The 25,399-nt window shown below is 44.3% G+C and overlaps 1 long non-coding RNA gene across 1 annotated transcript in view; it reads left to right on the forward strand.

The window, feature by feature from the left end:
• LOC148431294 (uncharacterized) overlaps nt 1-20,200 on the forward strand; it is a 50,671-nt gene extending 30,471 nt beyond the window's left edge. Inside the window, exons 4-5 of the long non-coding RNA XR_015877221.1 lie at nt 19,935-20,006; nt 20,105-20,200. This is a non-coding gene — a long non-coding RNA (uncharacterized LOC148431294). The remainder of the gene's footprint in view (nt 1-19,934; nt 20,007-20,104) is intronic.
• Nucleotides 20,201-25,399: the final 5,199 nt, after the last annotated feature.

Genomic DNA, 25,399 nt, shown 5'->3' on the forward strand with positions numbered 1-25,399 from the left:
ATAGTATGGGGCAGCTCTCATAAGTCCTAGCCATATGAACCTCTTTTTAGTACAATTATATTATATACTACGGCTATTGGGTCATGATTCCAGCCGCAGGACAGATTAGATCTACATTTGTGTATTTGTAAATTCATTTAGACAGAGAAAAATGCAAACAGACCGACTCTTTTTTTGCCAGGTTATCACCCCCTCCCCCCCCCCCCCAATGATAAATTACCAGAAAAATAAATCGTAAGTTGCAAATTTTGGGCAAAAAAAAAACCGTTGAAAAAAGATTGAAAGCTATTTTTTTTCCAGGAAATGACTGTTCCATGTAAATTGGGGGTACGTTAAAATGGGTACAAGTATATTTTCATGTTGTAAAAACACAGTTTTAAAAACGTAAAAAACCGCCTGCTGCGACTGCGTGCGATGTTTAAAACACTTGACGCATCCATATCGCCCATCGAAAAATCAGACCCAATACGTTCAAACCATTTTCAAATTTATTTATTTTTGCCCAAAATTTGAGCTTCTTTTTTGGCTAAAGTGCGCAACTTACAATTTTTTTTTACGGTAATTTATGATTAGGGGGTATCCACAGGGTTCTGAAAGAAATCCCCACATTTTTAGGTAAAAATAGGGATTTTGCATTATTTTTGCCTGGTCTGGGATGGAGAAAACTTTTCTCCAGTTTTTTTTCGCCTGTTGTCGTTTTTTGGGCGGAAACGCCCGTTTTCACAAATGGCGATAGAAACGTTTGTTTTCGGTGCTAATTGATTCAGGCTCTGAGTGTCTATTACTGCATATTGCAAATATATATTTACTACTGCATCCTGGCACCCAATGTAATTGTTATATTTGGAAATCCTTAAACAGACGGCACTTGTACAAATAAAAGAAACATGAGGCAGGGTAAAGTGGGTTAATTTGCCTCATGTTTGTTTTATACTTGCAATATGCCACCTGTTTAAGGATTTTATTATGTCCTGTCACTATGTACAGTAGGAGCTATAGGACGTCACCATGACATTAGAATATTGAAGGAGAGTACCGCTGATACAATATATTCTATATCTATCGATATATACATAACAGGGCTGCTTAACTGGAAAAATAGATTCAGGAAATGGGGGTGGAGCTATAGAAAGTTTTTCTATAGCTATTATATACAGGGCCGGATTAACAATGGGGCGGGTGGAGCTACAGCTCCAGGCCCCAAATGAAAATAGGCCCATATGAACGAAAATGCCAGTGCTGACAGTTTATTACTTTTTTTCTGTCCCATCAGCTTTAGCAGCATTGCAAAGTCTAATTCCTACTCTCCCCCAATAGTCCCTAGCCACGCCCATTCAACCCACTAACCCCGGCTGTCCTTAGCTTATCCCCTGCCCATTCACCTCACTGAAGTCCCAAGCCTCATCTATTCAACTTCGCTGACCGAAGCCCGGCCTTAATGCTGGGGAACCTTTCAGTGTTTTTAGTATGCAATATGTAAGTGTGGGGATATTAGATAAAAGATGCTAGTATGCGTCGTGCATCTACGTGTTTGTGGAGTACACCGTGGTACGTGTTTTGCGGGGTTGGTCATATTATGTGTATTAATAAATGTGTGTATTGTTTTAGTAAGGACTTTTAACAGTGTTCTGTTGCGTAGGAAACGCACAATGCTAAATAATAACATAGTGCTGTATATTTACTGATACTATGTGGGATTCGCAAAATGGCCCTGTGTGACTTTTCGCAAAATGGCGTCATGCAGACTTTAATTTTAACAGATTCTGGGCCTGATTCAGAGCCAGACTGTCTGAAAGAGCGCTCGCTCTGAATCAGGGCGTTTTTTTTCTCTTCGTGCGGCCTCCTGGCCGCTCGCATAGCTGTGGGTGACCACCCACAGTTATTACGAGTGGCCGGGTGATGGTCGCGATGGTCGAGACCATCGCGACCATCTTGGCTTGCGACGAGACCATTGCGGTAGGGTCTCATTCCCGCAAGGCCCAGTGAGCTTCCGGCTCTAAATAGAGACGGAAGCTCACCACTGACATCACTCGTGATGTCATTGGGGCCGCCCCCAAATGGCAGGCATTCCTTCGGGAACGCCTCCCTTTGGCCAGCCACCCCCCATGCCCGCCTCCCAAATGGGGCGAGCTGTCAATCACCATCGACAGCTCGCCCCCTTTGGTGAGAGACTCGGAGCAACAGAGCACCCGTCGCTAGCCGGGTCTCGCGCATGCGCGCGTCGGAGCCGGCTCCGGTGTGCGCAGTGGCCAAACATCGACCCGCTCGCGAGCCCATAGCGCTTGCGAGCGGGTCTGAATCAGGCCCTCTGTCTCAGCCAATCATCCGGCTTCGACAACTGCAATCGCAGTCCCGATCGCAGTGGAGTGTTCGTGCACTGTGATGCATACGCATGTGCAGTACGCAACAATCATCCCATTGCGTGCGTAATCGCAGGTGCGATGCTTGCTGAATCAGGCCCTAGGTGTGCTCCCACACACCGACATCGGGGTCGTTCCATCATTCGTGCATGATGGTCGTTCACCGGATCGTGTAGATATATCGTTCCATCGGATGATCAGGCATTGTGTAGGCGGGTCGCCTAGTGTGTACCCAAACTTTCACTCCCTGGTGCCAACCCTCTCAACACTGGTGGGTTTGACTTTTGTTGGGTTATGGTAGCAGCAGGCAGATAACAAATCCTAGGTTAATAAATGTGGGCTTTACACACAGGTCATATTTAAAAAAGGGATCATAGGGACTGATTCAGAGATGGACGATTTTGTACAGTAGCTGTGACTTTGGACGCAGCTGCTGTGCAAAAATAGTCTAATGTCTGCAGAGGAAGGAAAAGACGCCTCTTGTCGGCATCTCAGATCCGACACCTGCAGGATCAGATCAGCATCGTGACGATCACATCCCCCAAAATGGCTGCAGCCTGTCAATCTCTGCGTGCAAGGACACAGGGACCATTCTGCACATGCGCAGTTTCCCCGCCTTTGGAGATGTGCGCAAACCATCAGGTTCGCATAAATATCTGAATCCGGCCCATAAAATTGCATCCATTTTCTCCGGCATTGTCTATGCCCTTCAAGCCCACATAGAGATCAGTTATACTTAGGGAAGCCAATCCTGGTATCAGCGGGAACCCTGGGATTTACAGTTACAAAGTCTGGGATTTAAATTCCAGGATTGGTGCCTCGACTCACGGGATTTTCGGGATTAACTCAGTGGCCACTGCGGAATGCTCCAGTGCAGGCTGTGCGGCTTTTTTCACCCTGGGCAGCACCAGTCCAGAGGGCTCAGACGCTGCCCCCGGGCCTCCTACAGCTATGCAACTGTGTGTGACGTCATAGGGGTCATGCTGCGCAGACGTACGCCTCAAAGTGGAGGTTGACTCTCTCTGTCTGAGCCTGAGGACTGCAGTGACTGTGAAAGAACCACGGTGACACACTGCTTGCCTGGTCCTGTACTCTGCAAAATGACTATGCTGTGCCTGTAATTGTTCTTCTTGAGGAGGGTGAGTCAATGTGTGACAGTAACACACACACAGACGCTCACAATTTCTTCTCAGTGTGGGCTGAGTGTGAGGGCTGGGCTGGCTGGCTTCCTGTGACTGTTCTGTATATGGGGGCCATGATGGGGCTTGGAGGCCATGAAATAATTATTTTTTTCTGTGGGGCTGGCGGCCTATTTTCATTGATAAACTCAATCCCGGGATTACCGGGATTGAGATTTTTTTCAATCCCGAATCCTGGGATTAAAAAAATGAGGCGGGATTGGCTTTCCTAGCTATACTCATTATTACATTTAGTCCCAGGGCCAGCATCAGGGGGGTACTGCCGGTACTAATGTGCTGGGCCCGTACTCAGAGGGGGGCCCGCAGAGTGCAGATGATACAGCCTGTGAACGGCTTGTTATGCTGGGTACAAATTAGACGATGTATACCTAGTGCAATGGGACCTAACAACATCCTCGACGGGCGATGTCGCTAACGACCTGCGGGAGCGCACATATCATGGGTACACACTAGACAATGTACCCGATATGTGGCTCCGATCTGCGGGAACGGGCAATATATCGTCTAGTGTGTGTACCTAGCATTAGTCACAGACACATGTCTGCTTGTGAGGACAAAGCAGTTTGCAGCTAGGATCAGTGGTAAGCTGTGGGCCCCCCTATCAGTGTCAGTCACTGTGACTACTGGCTAGCGGAAGATGTGTGCCCCTTCTCATAGGAGAGCAAAGCAGAGGCTGCAAGACTGCACAACTTAAGGTGGTTACACCCTGGACGATGTGTACCTGGACAATAGATTGGCCCAACAGGTCGAGATATAGTACCGCGAGTGCACATTAGAGAGATGTAATGAACAAAAGAATGATCCCTTGCTCCGTTCTTCATTACCTGCAGGGGCGTATCTATAATGGATGCAGGCCCCTGGGTCCAGGGGGGCCCCGCATTGCACACCCTGCACCCATAATCTTACCTCTCCGAAGTCCCATGTCGGCGCGGGGGTCCGGCGCTGTAAAACGACTGGAAAATGGCTGCGGCGGCCATTTTACCGTCATTTGTGCATGCGCAGTACAGAATAAATGGCCACCGTGGCCATTTTCCCGGTGATCTGTGCAGACACTGTAGACTCTGGGCATACTCTAGTACCCAGAGTCTATAACTCTGGCACTGGCAGCGCACAGCTCAGTGCGCTGCCGGGCGGAGAGGAGGGGGCCCGTGTCGGAGACTGCACGCGGGCCCCCTCCTCTCTAGAAACGCCCGATTACCTGCAATGGCGCCGCAAACTATATCATCTGGTTGACCGAGTAGCATGGCCGACCAGACGATATCGCATGCGACTACGGGAGGGCATGGATTGGGTGTACACGCGATCGTACGATCCGGCCGATATTTCATTCCGATTTGTTTTCGTAAGAGACATGTCGTGCCGACATCATCCCAGCTTTATAGTGTCTCTGCATGACCTGTCCATACTTCTCCTCTGCAGGGGATGATCATGAGACAGATAAATCCCCTCTCCCCACCCCCTCTCTGAGTCCCCGCCCCTTCCTGCTTTGCCTGTCCTCCCCAGCAAGCTGAGTGTGAAGCCCCGCCTCCCTGCACCCTTCCAGTCCCTATCCCGAGTCCCCGCCCCTTCCTGCTCTGCCTGGACTGGCTCTCTCTCCTGCAGGCAGCATGTGAGGGAAGACACTGAAGGTGCCCACACATATAGCGACATTTTACACGATCTGGCCGATTTCGACGAATCGTGACGACGAATCGGGTAAAAAAAGTACAAATCGTGAGTTTATACTCACGGGCACGATGCCGATGCACGTCCTCGCTCGTCGTACATCGCATTTTCTGATCTGCCGTGCTGTAGGGCAGATTAGCCAACCATGAACACGATGGAAGCAGATCGTGAGGGTTTTTTCCCTCATGATGAATCGTACGATTCATCACACAATGCGGAATTTGACTGACAGAAGCCTGGACACGCCCCATCGCCATCTTGTGCAGCATCGTGTATGGAGCAAGACAGTCGCACATTGAGGAGCCTGCACACTGGATTCTTGTTTTGGACAAGTTTTGGTGAGTATTGGTACAGTTGAAATACAACCACATTGACCACCAATATGTGCTCCCCACTGCCCACCAATGTGTGCCACCAGGTAATAAATGCATGACCCAGCCACCGCCTACCGTATTGAGGCGGGCAGTGGCTGGGTCATGCATTTAAGCTCCCACTGCCCACCAATGTGTGCCCCCAGGTAATAAATGCATGACCCAGCCACCGCCCGCCGTATTGAGGCAGGCGGTGGCTGGGTCATGCATTTAAGCTCTCACTGCCCACCAATGTGTGCCCCCAGGTAATAAATGCATGACCCAGCCATCGCCCGCCGTATTGAGGCGGGCGGTGGCTGGGTCATGCATTTAAGCTCCCACTACACACCAATGTGTGTAATATAACAAAAAAATAAATAAACACGTATTTTACAAAATAATCACCATACATTACATTTAAAAACACATTATTTAAAGCTGGGGGTCTTCTACCTTTCGGTCTCCAGCTGTTGTGGAACTACAGATCCCAGGATGACCTGCCACCCACCTTTGAAACTGTTTTTAGGGCATCCTGGGATCTGTAGTTCTACCACAACAACAGGCCCAAAGGTGGAAAACCCATACTGTCAAACAAAGAAAAACAATAAACACATCACATTCCTGTAAAAGAAAGCATGATTAGAATACCATAACAAACCTTTAAAAACCTGTAAAAAAAATAATATTAAAACATTAAAAATGTGAACTATAACAACATTACATTTAACAAAACTATATACACAAATATTTAAATCTCCTTTTTTTTCTTATTCATAGATAATGTCCATGGATTCTGAACGTGAATTCGTTACAGGATTCATTGAAATCCTGCACTCGAAAGAGTGTCTGTGGAAGATCAGTTCTCGGAAGTACCACAATAAGTCGCACAAGTTGGCCGCACTAGAGGAACTTTTGGTGTATACGAAAAAATACATATCTGATGCAGACCTGAAAACTGCACGGCAAAAGATTCAAAATCTCAGGACAGTGTACATCAAAGAAAAAAAGAAGGTGGATGACTCCAAAAAATCAGGAGCGGGCACAGATGAAATATATACTCCTGCACTGTGGTACTACCATATGATGTCATTCATCAGTGAACAAGAGCCTCAAAGGGAATCTATCATCTTGATGTCTGAGCGTGAGGGAGAAGAGGAGGTTGCAGAAGTCTTGGTAAGTAGTGACACAGTTTAAACCAAAATCCTTAATGTTTTTGTTGTTAAATCCCAAATGTCCAATTTAGTCAGTAGTTCACAGACAGTCCTCCTGCAATGGTACAGCACCTGGTCCATTGAAATAGGTCATGTACTCCTCCCTCACTTCTTTGGCACGTGCGGTGGATGTTGTTGTAATTGGTGGTGCAGACACAGATGTCAAATGTTCAATGTCCTCCAGGGGTCCTACATCTTCTGCTCTAGCTGGGACAGGTCCTCGTTGAGTAGATTTTCTTCGCAGAAAGTTGTGCAGCACACAGCACGCCATCACGACCCAGTTTATCTTCTCCACATGTAGATTGATGGTGGTGTGGAAAATGCGGAAGCGGTTGCTCATTATTCCAAACGTATTTTCCACAATGCGTCGTGCCCGGGATAGACGGTAGTTGTAGATCCTTTTCTCTCTGGTCAGGCCCCTGTGTGCAAATGGCTTCATCACATGTTCATGTAATGCAAAAGCCTCGTCTGCAACGAAAACGTAATTTAGGCCGTGCTTTGTCTGGTCCAGTGAGGGCAAGTTGAGGGTTTTGTTGGCGAGTCTCTGGTAGAAAGCCGTCTTTTTGAAGGACCCACCATCTGAAGCATGGCCATTCTTGCCGACATCCACAAACAGAAATTTGTAGTTGGCATTCACCACTGCCATGAGAACGATGCTGAAGAATCCTTTGTAGTTGTAGTAGTATGATCCCGTGTTGGCAGGTGGGTTGATGCGGATGTGTTTCACATCGATGGCTCCTCCGCAGTTAGGGAAATTCCAACATTGTTCAAAATCTTCCGCGATGCTGGTCCACTCCTCCACGATGTTAGGAAACTGTAAAAATAGTAAAAAAGGGGTTAAAACATGACTATAATTTTTTTTCATATCTTTTTTTCCTATATAGACTCCCACCCAACACCCTGATTTAGCATCCACACCGGACCTCAGTCTGCTCGGTGGTGACAGTGATCCGGAGAATAGCACACAAGTGAAAACTCCACTTCCACCTGGACCCTCATCTTCTCAACAACCCCAAAAAAAGAAAAAAAAACAAGGGAGAAAGGAAAATCTTACTGAACGTGAGGACAATATTTTACAAAACGCAGAACGGCTTCTGCAGAAACCCCCAGATGCAATAGATGATTTCACAGCTCATGTGAACAGCACATTGAGAAATATGGATACAGATATCCAAAGAAATTTTCTAAAGTTAACCCACGACCTATTGAGTCGCTATATGAGCAAAAATCTCACAAATTCTACATACATTGCAGATCCAATGCTATTTTCCCCTGCCCCAAATAGGTATGTCCGCCCCCCCCCCCCGCCCAGTTAGATATTACTCCCCCACCAAGCACCAGCACGACCTTGTATAATGCTCTGCTGGATGCAGATGAGTCGCCCCAATATACAGAGATGTAAATTTATTTGATAAGTAATTTGGTTGTTTTTTCTGTCTTGCTTTTAATGTCACCAAATTTTATGAATTCTAATAGGTGCTTGCTGCATGGGATAGGGTGGTGATGACGCTATTTGGACAAGGTCACTACGCACATGGCACATTGCTGGAAGCTGGGGCCACAATGTACACTTGTGCCATATGTGTATTGGCCTGTTCAAACTTGCGTCTGACCCACCCTATCACATACAGCCGGCTACCTATTGGGATTCATAAAATTTGGTGATAATGTTCTTTTGTGAACTTGTTACAAAAAAAGTATATTGCACACAGTTTAGTGCACACTTTCAGTTGCCTGCAGGTCAGTGCACATTGTACTAAAAGAAGGCAATTTTTTGCTTTATGTTGAGTAAAAAATAAAAATAAAAATTATTCTTTGCACAAGAAACCAATGTGTGGTGTTTTTTTTTAACTTACCTTGCAATACTGGTACTGTAGCACTTTTACGATGGCTTTGCAGGTCTCCGGAATGATGACGCCCAAAGACTGAGGTGAGATGAGTGTCCCAAACTTAGGTCTTCCAGTGATCTTCCTGTAGCCAGGTACCTTAGGGTAGCCACCAGTCTGTCTTCAGCAGGGATTGCCCTCCGCCACCTTGTGTCCTGTCTCTGGATGTGGGGGGTCACCAGATGCAGCAATTCTTGGAAGCTGGCGTCATCCATGCGCAGGTAGTTCCGATAGTCGTCCGGGTTATTCTCCTTGATTTCCATCAGCAGGGACATGTGAGAGCGGGTATCCCTTTGTAGCAGCCACTCCTTGGTCCAGCATGCTCTCGTCCTTCTTCGCTGGGCCCTCTTCCTAATCTCCAGGACGCCAGCTTCAGCGACCAACACTCTATACCGATAGGGATGCATCAGTACAGAATTCAGGAACAGGTTAGAATGCAGGTAGGTACCTCACACTTGCAGGTAGAATAACCTTTATAAAAGGCAAGCCAAATACAAAGAGCACAGTAGCAATGTACAGGATTCAGCAGGAATACACCTAGCCTCATCTAGTAGCAGAGCAGAATGTACACAGAGTTTAAAGGATGCCTGCTTTTTATACTCCCTAGATAGCCCCTCCCATTGTTATGGCTATTTAAATTTCCCACTAATAGTCAAGAGCCTGTTTTTTTTTTTTTTTTAAACTCACGATTTGTTATGGCCAATCTCACGATGTGTACGATCCGATAGATCGTGAGATCGCAACACATATTGGGTGTCTTCTTTCCAAAATAGTGATCACGACGGCAAGGGAGCTTCCGTGAAAGTTCATGAGGAAATTGGCCATAAAATCGTATCGTGAGGACATCGGTATGTGTGTGGGCACCTTAAGTCGCAATGCGATGCGACTAGGGTGCACCAGGAGACAGTGTGCTGATTAGTCTGATATGTGACACTTGTATTTCTGTGTGCGACTGGCTGTCTCAATCAGCGCGCAAAGTGCGACAATGCAGCGACCACTGATTTTTCCCACGCCAAGCACCGTTTACATTCTCAGTCGCAGACACAGATATACAAGTGTCACATATTATATTAATCAGCACAGTCTCCTGGTGCTTCCTAGTGACATTGCATTGCGACTTAGGGCCATATTCAATTTGAGGCGAAAAGTCAGTTGCCGGTCTTTTCGGAGCCAAAGGAGGTTTTGGAAGTGAAAAGTTATCGCGCTTGTCCACGCGATTCCTCGTATTCCGTTGCATTTTGGCGAAAACGGGACCCAGCGAAAAGGAAATCTGCGATAAGTGCTGTCATTTTAGGGGAAATCAGCCTGACACCCTCCAAAAGATGCTCTGACATGTGGGTTCACTATGAGTACCCCCGAATAGCCCTGCTAAAGGTATGTGGGGTCTTTAAACGGTCTCTACAGGTGCTTTTATGCGTCTTTGACAAAAAATTTTTGGGAAAAATAACTAGTCCCATCAAATTTGGGGTACATGAAAATGGATGCAAGCATATTTTTAAGTCCCTAAAGTGAAAAAATCCACCTGCCGCAACAAACCGCAATCAAAAAACACCTGGGGCAAACTTAGGGACCCCCGCACAGTCTATTTTGCTAGTTTAAAAGGTTTGTCACCCCAATTTTTATTTTTTGCTCCCAAAAATAAATACATTTTGCATTTTGTGGAGTGTCCTGTCCTGTGGAACTCTTTTTTTTTTTTTTTTACACAGAATACTTTTGGGGGGACAGTGCAAGGGGTGCAGGGTACTTTTTTTTAGTTTGTACCCCAAAACCCCGATTCTGTACTTTTTTTCGCCACCTATTCTATTGTGAAAACTTATCCCTAGATTTTGCCAAAGACTTTTCGCACCTGTGAAAAGTCTTTGAAATTGAATACGGGGAAAAGTGAAAACTGAGAAAATGACGTCATCGGCGATAAAGTATCGCCAATAACGGGTTTTTCGCAGCCTAATTGAATACGGCCCTTAGATGCATTTTCCTACCCTCCAACATGACCCCTTCCACCCGGTACAAATGCTCTGCTCCTGGATTTCTCTCTTAATTAATGATTACAGACACCTGTGTAGAGCTAGCTAAAAGATGAGGCAGGTGTTTCACCACAAGTAGCTGCAGTCATCAATTAAGAGAGAAATCCAGGAGCAGAGCTTTTTGTACCAGGTGGAAGGGGTCACATTGTAGGATCTGCATTTTCGGCACAAAAAGACTACCGATGCGACCAGTGCTGCACAGGACCTGACGGCTCCCTCACGTCAGGCATGTCGCGCTGCATGGCGTATTGAGGATAGATTTAGGAGGACACATCTATCTCCCTGAAGCCTTTTTATATTGGCTGTAAGGGACAGACTTGGCTCAGGCCTGACGTGTCATCCAAATAAAAACATTGAAACACACTTTATTAGTAGGAGAAGTTTTGTAGTATTTTGAAGGCTCTTCAAGCAATTGTTTGAACATCATCTTTGTAGAGCACAGGTTCTCAAACTCGGTCCTCAGGACCCCAAACGGGTCATGTTTGCCAGGTCTCCTGACAGAATCACAAGTGAAATAATTAGCTCCAACTGTGGCTCGTTTAAAGTGTGTCAGTGAGTAATGAGTACACCTGTGCACCTGCTGGGTGACCTGGAAATCGGGAACTGTTTGAAAACCTCTGTTGTAGACTGATCACAAAAAGACAAATTTCAGTGCAAAGTACCCAGTAATATAGTATAGAAAAGGGGTCTTCAACCTTGGCCCTCCAGCTGCTGTGGAACTACACATCCCAGCATGCACTGCCACCTTTTTGATATAACAGCATGCTAAAACTATGGCAGTGCATGCTGGGATGTGTAGTTCCACAGCAGCTGGAGGGCCAAGGTTGAAGACCCCTGGTATAGAACCTTACACCAACCATTAATAGCCAATTTCTGTAACTGTATCTTTGTCTCTCCTCCATCATTAATAAAAATGGGCCAAAGGCTTCTGTACTTTTATTACTCTTTTTTTGGACTGAAATTAAACTTGGCATATTCTCAGTTTAAAAACTGGGTATAAAATCTGGAGGTGCCGGTATATTTATGCGTATTCTGTTGAAGTCTGATCAATCATTTGACGATCTAGAAGAGGCAACAGAGCGGCAAGGGTTTCCGAGGCTTGATCTATTTGGCTTTTGTAAGGATGGCACATAAAACATTATTGTGTTTTCGTTAACAACATTTCAGAAGGTGTATAATTTTATTACGATATAATGAGCTCCCTACTTCTGACTCGGTAATGGAATGATAAATTCGGTTTCAGAAGGGTATCGTGCAGTGCCATTAACGTCTTTTTTGCCAATCGAGTTTTATGCTCTCTCATCTCCCTTGGGTAGAATTTTATTTTATTTTGTTATGACCTAATCAGGAGGGCATCTGAAGACTCTGAGTGACACAAGTAGATCTGCTTACAGCATGAGCGTGTAGGACAAACCTCCAAGCTGAGAATTAATGAGCTGTCGTCTATTTTACCAAAGTTGTATCCGTAAGAAAAATATTTAAAAGAACTGTAACCCTATAATTTGTCTAATATAAACTGAAATGATTAATAATAATAATAATTATTCATGCTATTGAACAACTTCTGTTGGTGCTAGTATAATCTGCTTGCTGAGCTCTCGTTCAGGAGAGGTGCCATTGTTTGCCTTCTCTTCCCTATGCTCAGTTTACAGTAAATCCTGCTGCTGTACTGCCTTCTTTGTGATCATCGCCTCTTCATACAATAGCTTGAAGGAATGGCCTAGTTATATGATTTTTGTAATATAATTTTTGGGGGGAAGGTGGGGGGAGAATTATTTGGGCATTGCAAGGTACATAAATGACAGAAAAAACACAACTTAGGCCAGATAAAGAGGTGGCAGATCCTCACAGATTATATATTATAGTATTCAGGACCATGTGTGAGAATAGAACAGGGCCATGTGCCCCTTGGGTATACCCAGAGTTTCCAAAGTGCTGGGTCACTCCCAGTCCTCTCTATACTGCTCTACAAACACCCTTGCTGTGCCCACCCACCTGTCCCTCACACACACAGCATTGAGGGGAATCCATTAGTGGGGCACAGTTCTCCTGGAATTGGGACAATAGTCCTGATGTGCGGGACAGTCCCCTAAATCGGGTGCATTGGGATGCTGGGTACATGACTGATGCAGCTATGGAGGTTACATCGACCATTCTATAGGCCATATTCACTTAGGTGCGAAAAACTTTTTCGCAGAAAACTGCATCGCGAGTGACATTTTGCCATGCGAAAAGTTTCCTCCGTATTCAATTTTGGAGACTTTTTCACCGGTGCGGAAACTCCAATGTATTTGAACCTGTGAAAAGTTTTGCCTATGAATAGGTGTCAAAAAAAAGTACAGAATTGGGGTTTTGGGGTGCAAACCTCGGAAAACCTCCCTGCACCCTTGGGACAGTCCCCCAAAGGTAAACTGCGTAAAAAAAGTTTAAAAAATACTTTAGATCACCCCAAAAAAGTGTTTTCATTTTGGGGGTGAAAAAGTCCAAAGTTGAGTTACAAACTTAATAACTAGCAAAATAGACTCCAGGGGGTCCCCAAGTATGCCCCAGGTGTTCTTAAGTTTGCAGGTGGTCGCGGCAGGTGGATTTTTTACGTTTATTAAAAGTTCACTTTAGCAACTTTAAAATATGCTAGCACCCATTTTCATGTACCCCAAATTTGCTGGGACTACTTATTTTCACCAAAAAAACCTGCTAAATAATTTTCTTCACCACTAATGCAAAGACACTAAATAGCAGCTATTGAGACCATTTAAGAACCCCAAATACCTTCAGCAGAGCTATTCGGGGGTATCTATAGTGATCCCCAATGTCGATGCATCTTTTGGGGGGTGTCAGGCTGATTTCCCCAAATCTGACAGCACTTTTCGCATGTTACAGTTTCGCCGGGTCCCGTTTTCGCTGATTTCTTTTTGATTACGGGGATAAACGGGGACGAGCACGATACTTCTTCGCACTGAAAACCAGTGATGTCAGCGAAAAGTACGGGACTTTTTGCATCTAATTGAATATGCCCCTATACCGGTGATACACTGTAGGGGCCAATTTTGGAAACTGTTGAAAAAAAAAAAAAAGTTGTTATTGACAATAAGAAACAATGGGTCTCATTCAGACCCGGTCGCAAGCGCCGATGCGCTCGCAACCTGGTCGATGGTTAGCCCTGCGCATGCGCAGCATGTGCCGCGCTGTGCGTGCGCAAGCCCCGGAGCGAGAGAGAATCTCTCTCACTCCAGAGCTCTCTACAAAAGGGGCGGCTGTCGATGTTGATCGACAGCTCACCCTGTTTTTTGGGGGCGAGGGGTTATTTCACAAATGGAGGCGTTCCTTAAGGAACTCCTGCCGTTTTGTGGGCGGCCGCACTGACCTCAATCAGAGCAGGAAGCTCCCTGGGGCTTGCGTTTGCCAAGACCCAACCTTAGGGTCTCGTTGCAGGTCGCGATGGTGTTCACCATCGCGACCATCACCCTGGTCGGTTGCTAAGCTGTGGGTGGTAACCCACAGCTTAGCTAGCGACCAGGAGGCCACACTAAAAAAAAAAGGAAGCGGCCGCCCTCATTCAGAGAGAGCGATCGCTTCTTGCGACCGCCTCTGAATGAGGGCCAATGTTTTTCTAGTGCAGTTTATTAGCGGACTGGCTGCCCTGTTCTAGCCCCTATTGTAGTAATCTCCCTTGGGAGCAGATAGTGGACTGGTGAAGGTGATAATCAGGGCTGGCAGGAAAGTGAAGCAGATCTCGTAGATCCTGATCGATCACACAGAAAGAGACAGAACAAAGCCTTTGCTTAAATTCTGGAATTGGACCATAAATAATAACACAAGACCCTTATGGTAAAGGTACCTGAAATCCCATGGGTCTCCTATGTAGGTGGCAAAAATTAGGGTTGACCATCAATGGTTAGCTGGCAAAGGTAGATGGTTTTACCCATGGGCGTAACTACCATAGGTGTAAAGGATGCAGCTGCAGTGGGGCCCAGAGCTGAGGGGGGCTCATCTTCCTTCTCAAAGTTAAGTGTGTTATATATTTTTCACCATTGGGTGGTACAAAGGGCCCCTTACAAACTCTTGCTATGGAGCCTTCAATTACCATTTTAACACCCCTAGTTTTACCATTGGTTTCAGAGGCTTGCGCATGCGTGGCTGCGAACTATTGATGTCTCAGCCATAAATTGTTGTCCGACTATAGTTCAAAACCTTCAGCTATTGATGGCAGAGCACTCAATGGGATGACACCCTTTCATTGCCAGTATTGACCTTCCTGTGAGTTTTATACTAGGGATACTCATCACAGTCATAGTTTAGGCTTGCTCTGACCCTGGAAGCGCCCACACAAGCACAATATACCCCCTCACTATTGCATTCAATGGAAATCCCTACCGAAGGTACAGCTTGCCTTATGTCATACTTCCTAACATTTATCCAGGAGAAATCAGGACAAAATAATCTGTGGAAACCATTTATTTATTTCATTTATTTATTTATTTCCAGCCCCAGTGGAGCTTACACTCTATTTTCCCTATCACATGTACACACTAGGATTCATTTTTTGTTGGGAACCAATTAACCTACCAGTATATTTTTGGAATGTGGGAGGAAAGCAGAGTACCCGGAGGAAACCCAGACAAGCACAGGGAGAATATACAAACTCCACACAGTTAGGGCTGTAGTGGGAATCGAACCCATGACCTCAGTGCTGTGAGGCAGTAACGCTAACCATTACACTGTCTGTGCCTCTTATTCACCCTAGTGCACAATAGCCACACCCACCCTCTGAAGCCCCATCCCTTTTTGGGTCCGCGTACAATGGTCCTGCCGGAATTTAAATGTATATTTGTGATAAAGAGCTGCATTGAACATTCACAGGTGTGTGTGTGTATATATGTATATGTGTGTATATATGTATATGTGTGTATATATGTGTGTGTGTATATGTGTGTATATGTATATATATATATATATATATATATATGTGTGTATATATATATATATATATGTGAGTGTATATATGTATATGTGTGTATATATATATGTGTATATATGTGTGTGTGTATATATATATCTATATCCCAATGGAGGCACTCACCAGTCAGATGTAGCAAAAAGATGATTTTTTCCAATATTATCAAAAAGTTGAAATAGCATAGCGACGTTTCGGTCATATCCAGACCTTTTTCAAGCCAATAGCACATATCAACGATAGCGACAATCAGACATATCAACAATGTACAGCCACAGCTCCAAGATATGTATATATATAAAAATATATTATATATAGACTTTGCACTTGGCTGTCTTGCTATTGGGAACTGCTGTTATGTCTCGATAAAGATCCTTAAATGGGATCGAAACGTCGACTGATCTTATGCACCTTATTGTTTTAATGGTAAATTAAACCTTTCTATGCCTCTTTACCTGGTGAGTGCCGATAATTTTTATATATATACATATATATATATATATATAATAGACTTTTTGGCAAACCCCGGCACTCACGTATCCAAATAAATATCCTGCTCAGGTGCCTTCCTGGAGGGACAGCACCCCCAACACGTCTCCAAGTGACGCCTGTCAGTGGAACTTGCTGTACACAATGTCCGGACCCATTCAGACTGCCAGAGTAATGTAAATGATCTTGGTGTGCAGAATATTACAATGAACTTGGGGAGATGCAGCAGCAAATACTGGAAGCATGAGGCTTATTGTGCGTCATACAGAATAAATGGTGTAAAGTAGGGGGTTATCAGGCATAAAATAAATATTTGGCTTTGGGTCTATGGCGTGATGTAGTATTAATCTGCCCCTAAGTACAGTATGCACAGTTGGTATAAATAGGGCACGTTAACTATTCATCCTTTCAGTGTAATCTTTATTTTTCCTCCCTACATTAGTGCATCAACTTTTACTGAATCACTGTGCATCATTATTAGTTCAAACAGAATTTCCTTTATTAAAATTACTGTACCAATCTTTGTCCACCTACTTTAAAATGAGGGTACTCCATTTGCAGCAAAATGACTATTGGAGAGTTACTGAAATGAAACATTTTTTAAAAAAGTTGCACATTTAGGGCCATATTCAATTTGAGGCGAAAACCCGTTATCATTTTCGCCTGTTTGCATTATCCCTGTATTCAATTTCAAAGACTTTTCATAGGTGCGAAAAGTCTTTGTAAAAAAACAGGGATAAGTTTTCTCCTTCCTTTAGCTGGTGAAAAAAAGTGCAGAATTGGGGTTTAGGGGTGCAGGCTTAAAAAAAAAATAGCCTGCACCACTGGGAATGGCCCCTCAAATTAATGTATGTAAAAAAAAAAAAAAAGGGGCACCCCAAAAAATGAACTTTTAATTTTGGTTGTAAAAAAATAGCGAACACACTTCTAAAATAGCGATAATAAATCCACAGGGGTTCCCTTATATGCGGAAGGTGTTTTCTGCATTGCGGGTGGTAGCGGCAGGTATATTATTGAAGAATGTTTAAAAAATCATTTTAGGGAGTTAAAAATATGCTTGCACCCATTTTCATGTACCCCAAATTTGATGGGCATAGTTATTTTTTCCCCCCCAAAAATTGCTAAATCCTCTTCTGTATCACCTTCTTCAAAGCCGCATTTATGCACCTGCCGCGGCTATTTAAAAACCCGACTTCCCTTCAGCAGGCAAAAACGGGGGTACCCATAGTGAACCCCCATGTCTTCATCTTTAGGTGGGTCCAAGGATGTTTTCCCGAAAATTCCCATTTTTTTTGCCGCTCCCAGTTTTGCCGGGTCTCGTTTTCGCGTCCTTTGAATACGGGGAATAGTGGGCACGCGCGCAATACTTTTCTGCCTGGAAAACAGGTGAAGGAGGCGAAAAGTCCAGCAGGCGAAAAGTCTGGACTTTTCGCCTCAAATTGAATACGGGCCTTAGTTGTAATTTGTTGGCTCTTTAGTCTCCTCTAGGTGGTGCTGTCTGCCTTGCCTTCTCTAGAATGCATTTCTGATACAGGCTGAGTATCCCATATCCAAATATTCCGAAATACGGAATATTTTAAGCATGACTGAGATAGTGAAAACTTTGATTTTTGATGGTTCAATGCACACAAACTTTGTTTAAGGCACAAAATTATTAAAAATAAAGTATAAATTGACCAATAGGCTGTGTGTATAAGGTGTATATGACACATAAATAAATTTCATGTATGTACACAAACTTTGTTTGAGCCACAAAATTATTGAAAATATGGTATAAAATGACCTTCAGGCTGTGTGTATAAGGTGTATATAAATCATAAATGCATTCTGTGTTTAGATTTGGGCCCTATAGCTAAGATATTTTAATATGGCATGCAATTATTCCAAAATACAGAATGTTCCGATATCCAAAATACCCCTGGTCCCAAGCATTTTGGATATGGGAGACTCAACCTGTATTGCTCCTGGCTCTATCTAGATATCTAATAAACGGTTATACATTCAGGCAAATACAGTAGGTGTCACACTTAATAATATATTGGGCATGATCGCATTAAATGTTAAAGCTGTGAGACTGCGTCTTTGATTCAATTTTGTTTAACATAGATAGATGTAGAGTTTTGTTGTAATTTTGCTTCCTGTTAGTATTTTGGAAGTTTTTTTTTCTGTAGTAGCAGCGTTAATTCCTTGTCATGGTTAATAATGTTGCCTGTACTGTGCATTTTTTAATGTCGCTTACACACTTGCAGGGCGCCTGGAACATTTTGCATGAAGAGCCCATATTTGATTTAGCTATTTCCTAATGATCAGTGACATCACTGAGGCACAAGGCACTTTTTTGCCTATTGCCTCGGTGATGAATATTGCCCCAAAATTGTCGGTCTTCACTGTGTGTAGACGAAGGGGGGGCACTTTAACGGTCCCATATCGCAGGTACCAATAGTGATTAGCCAAAGGCTGCACAGTTACTCTTCCCAGGTTTTCATTGGAAGTCTAATAACTTATTTTACGAGCCAGCAGTTAATATGAAGTTATTTTCTCCATTATATTCACTGTACGAACTTTGTAAGAAGCACCAAATGTGTTCTCCTCTGTGTCTCTTTAAAGCAGGATAATAACTTGTCTGGACATTACGTTAATGATGGTACAGTGCCTTTAATGTTGTATTACCGTATATACGGCGAGTATAAGCCGACCCGAATATAAGCCGAGGTACCTACTTTTACCCCAAAAAACTGGGAAAACTTATTGACTCGAGTATAAGCCTAGTGTGGGAAATGGCAACAGCTGGTAGTGCCCCCTATAGTAATTCCCCCTGGTTGTGCCCCCAGTAGTAATCCCTCCTGGTAGTGCACCCAGTAGTAATCCCCCCTTTCAGTGCCTCCAGTGGTAATCCCCCCCTTTTAGTGCCCCCAGTAGTAATCCCCCCCTGGCAGTACCCCCAGTGGTAATCACCCCTTATAGTGCCCCCTGTAGTAATCCCCCCCTTGTAGTGCCCCCAGTGGTAATCCCCCCTTTTAGTGCCCCCTGTAGTAATCGCCCCCTGGTAGTGCCCCCTGTAGTAATCGCCCCCTTGTAGTGCCCCCTGTAGTAATCGCCCCCTGGTAGTGCCCCCTGTAGTAAACGCCCCCTGGTAGTGCCCCCTGTAGTCCCCCCCCAATAGAGAGAGACGTGATAAGAATTAAAAAAAAAAATCACTTACCTGAAACTCCCACTCCTGGTCCCGCCGCTATCCACTCCTCCGGCCGCTTTGCATGGTAGAGACATCGTCATGACGACGTGTCTCCCATTACCCACTGCGGGAGCCGGAAGATGGCTCCCGCAGTGGGAGCAGCAGCAGCCACTGAGAGTCTGACAGACTCTCAGCCGCTGCTGATTACACCAAACACGCAGCTGCCGGCTCCGGCGGCTGTGTGTTTGGCAGTGTGTAGCACTTACTGAACTCCGTCCGGTCAGCGCTACACTTCACTCGAGTATAAGCCATGGGGGTACTTTTTCAGCACAAAAAATATACTCGAGTATATACGGTTGTATCCTTCTTTTCCAGTAGTATACGATAGCTCATGTAGCCTATAGCCGTGCTATGCAGAACAGCACAAAACGATGGAAGTCAGTTAGTGGCCACTTCAAAAAATTCCTGTGATGCCCAGTGCTCTCTATCTTCCCAGCTTCGCCCCAGGTGCAGGGCATGGATGTACTGGTACATGGTACTTGCATGGCAGTAATGGCATTTGCAGTAAGATGCACTGCTGTCTTGTACTCTGTATTACATTTGTCACTTTTATTCTATCTATAGGAAACTACCTGAACGGGAAGAAGGGGAAGGAGAGGAGACCCCAACATTCAGCCACTGGAGCGCCCCACGTGTGTATGTCATAGCTGTCAGTGTGCGTCCCTGTCTTTAACCACTTCCAATAACTGCATTACTGTTGTCCAACCATCTCCTGTTTTCTGATCTCCTTTCAGGGTAGAAATTTGGAGAGAGCCTGAAGTTTCCCTTGGAATCAGCATTGTTGGTGGGCAAACCGTTATAAAACGCCTCAAAAATGGGGAGGAGCTGAAAGGGATTTTTATTAAGCAGGTCCTGGAAGACAGTCCCGCGGGGAGAACCAATGCCTTGAAGACTGGAGATAAAATTCTAGAAGTAAGTGTAATAGCAAATACAAACAATACAGTCTTACCGACCAATTGAATTGGAGACGCTGTGCCGCTGTACACATCCCGCAATGTTTGGCTGCGTTCCTATTTACCTATTAGGGTAGGCTGAGCATCGCTAGTTTTCTATGGGGTGCAAGGAGAAACTAGCGATGTTGCTGGTCGCGACAGCACTTCACGGCCAGGCCGTGGACAGCACTTCACGGCCAGGACAGCACTTCACGGCCTGGACAGCACTTCACGGCCAGCACTTCACGGCCAGGCCGCTAATTGAATTGCCCCATTATCCAGCTTTTTCCTTTTCAATTCTGCACTGTATTTGTAAATTTGCAGTATGGTTTGCAGAACTGCCACGATCATTTCATTCTACCGGGTGATGTGGTTGGATTGGGAATAGGAGAATTTAAGAGTAAATTCCAAAATTGAAATGTTCAAAACTTACAGCTACAGTTCATCCGGAAAGTATTCACAACGCTTCACTTTTTCCACATTTTGTTATGTTCACCCTTATCCCAAAATGGAATAAATTAATTTTTGTCCTCAAAATTCTACACACAATACCCCATAATGACAATGTGTAATAAGTTTTTTTGAGATTTTTTTGCAAATTTCATTAAAAAAAAAACACTGATGGAGCATACACACGGTCAGACTTTTCTTCAGATCTGAACGATAATGATTTAAAAAATCGTTCAATCGGTCATATCTGAAGGAAAATCTGACATATCTGTCAGATGAACGATTTGAATGATGCGCGTTCCCGATGGTCAGATAACTATATCTGACATCTGATGTGTTTGCAGTCAGACTTGGACGATTCCATTCATTTTAATGCGGTCAAAAATCGTTCAATCGTTCATCTGACAGATCTGACAAATCTGACCATGTGTATGCTCCATAAGAAATCACATGTACATAAGTATTCACAGCCTTTGCCATGAAGCTCAAAATTGAGCTCAAGTGCACCCTGTTTCCACTGATCATCCTTGAGATGTTCCTACAGCTTAATTGGAGTCCACCTGTGGTAAATTCAGTTGATTGGACATGATTTTGAAAGGCATACACCTGTCTATATAAGGTCCCACACTTGACAGTGCATGTCAGAGCACAAACCAAGCATGAAGTCCAAGGAATTGTCTGTAGACCTCCGAGACAGGATTGTCTCGAGGCAAAAATCTGGGGAAGGGTACAGAAAAATATTTGCTGCTTTGAAGGTCCCAATGAGCAGTGGCCTCCATCATCCATAAAAAGAAGAAGTTCGGAGCCACAAGAACTCTTCCTATAGTTGGCCGGTCATCTAAACTGAGCGATCGGGGGATCGGGGGATCTTGGTCACCTCCCTAGTCAGGGAGGTGACCAAGAACCCGATGGTCACTCTGTCAGAGCTACAGCATTCCTCTATGGAGAGAGGAGAACCTTCCAGAAGGACAACCATCTCTGCAGCAATCCACCAATCAGGCTTACATGGTAGAGTGGCCAGACGGAAGCCACTCCTTAGTAAAAAGCACATGGCAGCCCGCCTGGAGTTTGCCAAAATGCACCTGAAGGACTCTCAGACCATGAGACACAAAGATTGTACTCTTTGGCATGAATGCCAGGCGTTATGTTTGGAGGAAACCAGGCACTGCTCATCTCCAGGCCAATACCATCACTACAGTGAAGGATGGTGGTGGCAGCATCATGCTGTGGGGATGTTTTTCAGCAGCAGGAACTCGGAGACTAGTCAGGATAGAGGGAAAGATGAATGCAGCAATGTACAGAGACATCCTGGATGAAAACCTGCTTCAGAGCGCTCTTGACCTCAGACTGGGACGACGATTCATCTTTCAGCAGGACAACGACCCTAAGCACACAGCCAAGATATCAAAGGAGTGGCTTCAGGACAACTCTGTGAATGTCCTTGAGTGGCCCATCCAGAGCCCAGACTTGAATCCGATTGAACATCTCTGGAGAGATCTGAAAATGGCTGTGCACTGACGCTTCCCATCCAACCTGATGGAGCTTGAGAGGTGCTGCAAAGAGGAATGGGCGAAACTGCCCAAAGTTAGGTTGCCAAGCTTGCGGCATCATATTCAAAAAAGACTTGAGGCTGTAATTGCTACCAAAGGTGCATCAACAAAGTATTGAGCAATGGTTGTGAATACTTATGTACATGTGATTTCTTAGTTTTTTTTATTTTAAATAAATTTGTAAAAATCTCGAAAAACTTTTTACATGTTGTCATTATGGGGTATTGTGTGTAGAATTTTGAGGACAAAAATGAATTTATTCCATTTTGGAATAAGGCTGTAATGTAACAAAATGTGGAAAAAGTGAAGCGTGGTGAATACTTTCCGGATGCACTGTAAATGCACCATGGGACTAATAGTTTGTGGAACAGTTCTGTAAATTTTGTTCCTCCTGGTGACGTCGCCTTCCCGTCTTATTCCACTGAGCTGGACGCCTACCGGTTCCTCACCCCTGGGACTTCCATGGCATAGTTACCAACTTACCCTAAGTTTCAAGGCTTTAAAGATTTGTTCCTGTACAGTTTCTGTATTTTTCAATCTAACCATTTGTACAGTACAATTTGTGGAGCCTATGATCTAATCCCCCGACCATAGGCACACAAGTGCGCACAAACAATAGGGAAAAATTAGTCAGAAGCGAAGCCCAATAACCCAACAATATATTTTTGACTTGTGGGAGGACCTTTTAGAATATGATGAATATACAAACTTCATTTAGGTAGCATCTTGCATTGCAAGGAAGCTTAATCGTGTAGTGCAGGACTCTATAGGGTGTGGTTACATGCATCTGCTTAGCAGCGAAGTTTGAAAATATCTGTAAATATTAAAGTATTACATATGTCAATTGAGACGTTTACCAGGTTCAATGTTCTTCATGTGTCTCTTGCCAGGAGTATAAGGACCTGTCGGATGACTTATGTTCTGATACAGGGCTCTTTTAGTCTGCTGCGGCCCTTCAAAGCTTTTTTTTGCAACCCCCAATATTTGTGACGATCTCCATAATCTTCTGTATGACATAATTGTATTGTTAGTATTTAGCATAGTCATAGCAGAGACCGTAGGAGAGGTAACCAAGTTGTTGGAGAATAGTTGCAATTACATAAATTATCTGCCTCTATCGCCGCTGGTGTTACTTACAGGTGCTAACCATTCTGTTACCATTCTAACCATTCTGTTACCATTCTAACCATTCTGTTACCATTCTAACCATTCTGTTACCATTCTAACCATTCTGTTACCAGTCTCACCATTCTGTTACCAATCTAACCATTCTGTTACCATTCTCACCATTCTGTTACCATTCTAACCATTCTGTTACCAATCTAACTATTCTGTTACCATTTTACCCATTCTGTTACCATTACAACCATCCTGTTACCATCATGTTACCATTCTCACCATTCTTTTACCCCAGACAAGTGTGGGAATTGCATCCCACGAACACAGAGTACCGTAAAACCTCTGCCTTCGTTATCAACTAGTGAATTTAAATATTAGTTTAAGCTATGGTATCTAGAATTATTGCATTTTATTATTGTACTCCCTGTCTGGCCATTATGTAGATCATTCCCCCCTTCCAGTTGCATTGTTTTAAATGTTGGTACTAATTTGTACATTACTAAATTTGCAATAAAACTGATTATGTGTTTCAGTTGTTAAAAATGTTTCCTATGATAGAATAGTGACACAGAACCTGTATTTGAGGTGTATAATTTGCCTCTGAATATAATTTCCAGGTGTCGGGTGTAGATCTGAGAGAAACCAGACACGATGAAGCTGTGGAGGCCATTAAAAATGCTGGAATTCCCGTCGTCTTCGTCATCCAGAGTTTATCGGCTGCCCTACGGGTGAGAAAGCGCCAAATGCTGAGAGATCATTGTATCAAATGGCGTATTAGTTATTCGTCCCTGAGCAAGGGAGCTCTATATTTTGTTGGGTTGCTGTGCATACGTAACAGACCTGGCCGTGAGAGGAACACTGGTGGGAAGTACATAAAATAATGTGTAACAGACCTGGCCGTGAGAGGAACACTGGTGGGAAGTACATAAAATAATGTGTAACAGATCTGGCCGTGAGAGGAACACTGGTGGGAAGTACATAGAATAATGTGTAACAGACCTGGCCGTGAGAGGAACACTGGTGGGAAGTACATAAAATAATGCGTAACAGACCTGGCCGTGAGAGGGACACTGGTGGGAAGTACATAAAATAATGCGTAACAGACCTGGCCGTGAGAGGAACACTGGTGGGAAGTACATAAAATAATGCGTAACAGACCTGGCCGTGAGAGGAACACTGGTGGGAAGTACATAAAATAAATAGTTGTAACTTAGCTGCCTCCACACGTTAATGAGTGATAGTTTGCACAGAAATAGTCTTTTAAATTATATACATGGTAAATGGTCCTACCATTATAGGTGGGAGTGTGTCCCACCCTGTACTCTTTCTGTGGCTCACAACCAGTGAGAGAAGGGTCAAGGATGAAATGAATGTGACTGAGGCTACTCCCAAAATCTGGTCCTGCACGTGTATTGTATACCATACATGCTAAACTGCTATCTGGTCCTGCACGTGTATTGTATGCCATACATGCTAAACTGCTATCTGGTCCTGCACGTGTATTGTACACCATACATGCTAAACGGCTATCTGATCCTGCAAGTGTATTGTATGCCATACATGCTAAACTGCTATCTGGTCCTGCACGTGTATTGTATACCATACATGCTAAACTGCTCTCTGGTCCTGCAAGTGTATTGTATACCATACATGCTAAATGGCTATATGGTCCTGCACGTGTATTGTACACCATGCATACTAAATGGCTATCTGGTCCTGCACGTGTATTGTACACCATACATGCTAAATGGCTATCTGGTCCTGCACGTGTATTGTATACCATACATGCTAAACTATCTGGTCTTGCACGTGTATTGTATACCATACCTGCTAAAATGCTATCTGGTCCTTCACGTGTATTGTATACCATACATGCTAAACTGCTATCTGATCCTGCACGTGTATCGTATACCATACATGTTAAACAGCTATCTGGTCCTGCACGTGTATTGTATACCATACATGCTAAACTGCTATC

This window comes from Taudactylus pleione, unplaced genomic scaffold (assembly GCF_031769625.1).
Source record: "Taudactylus pleione unplaced genomic scaffold, aTauple2 ptg002478l, whole genome shotgun sequence".
Lineage (NCBI taxonomy): Eukaryota > Metazoa > Chordata > Amphibia > Anura > Myobatrachidae > Taudactylus > Taudactylus pleione.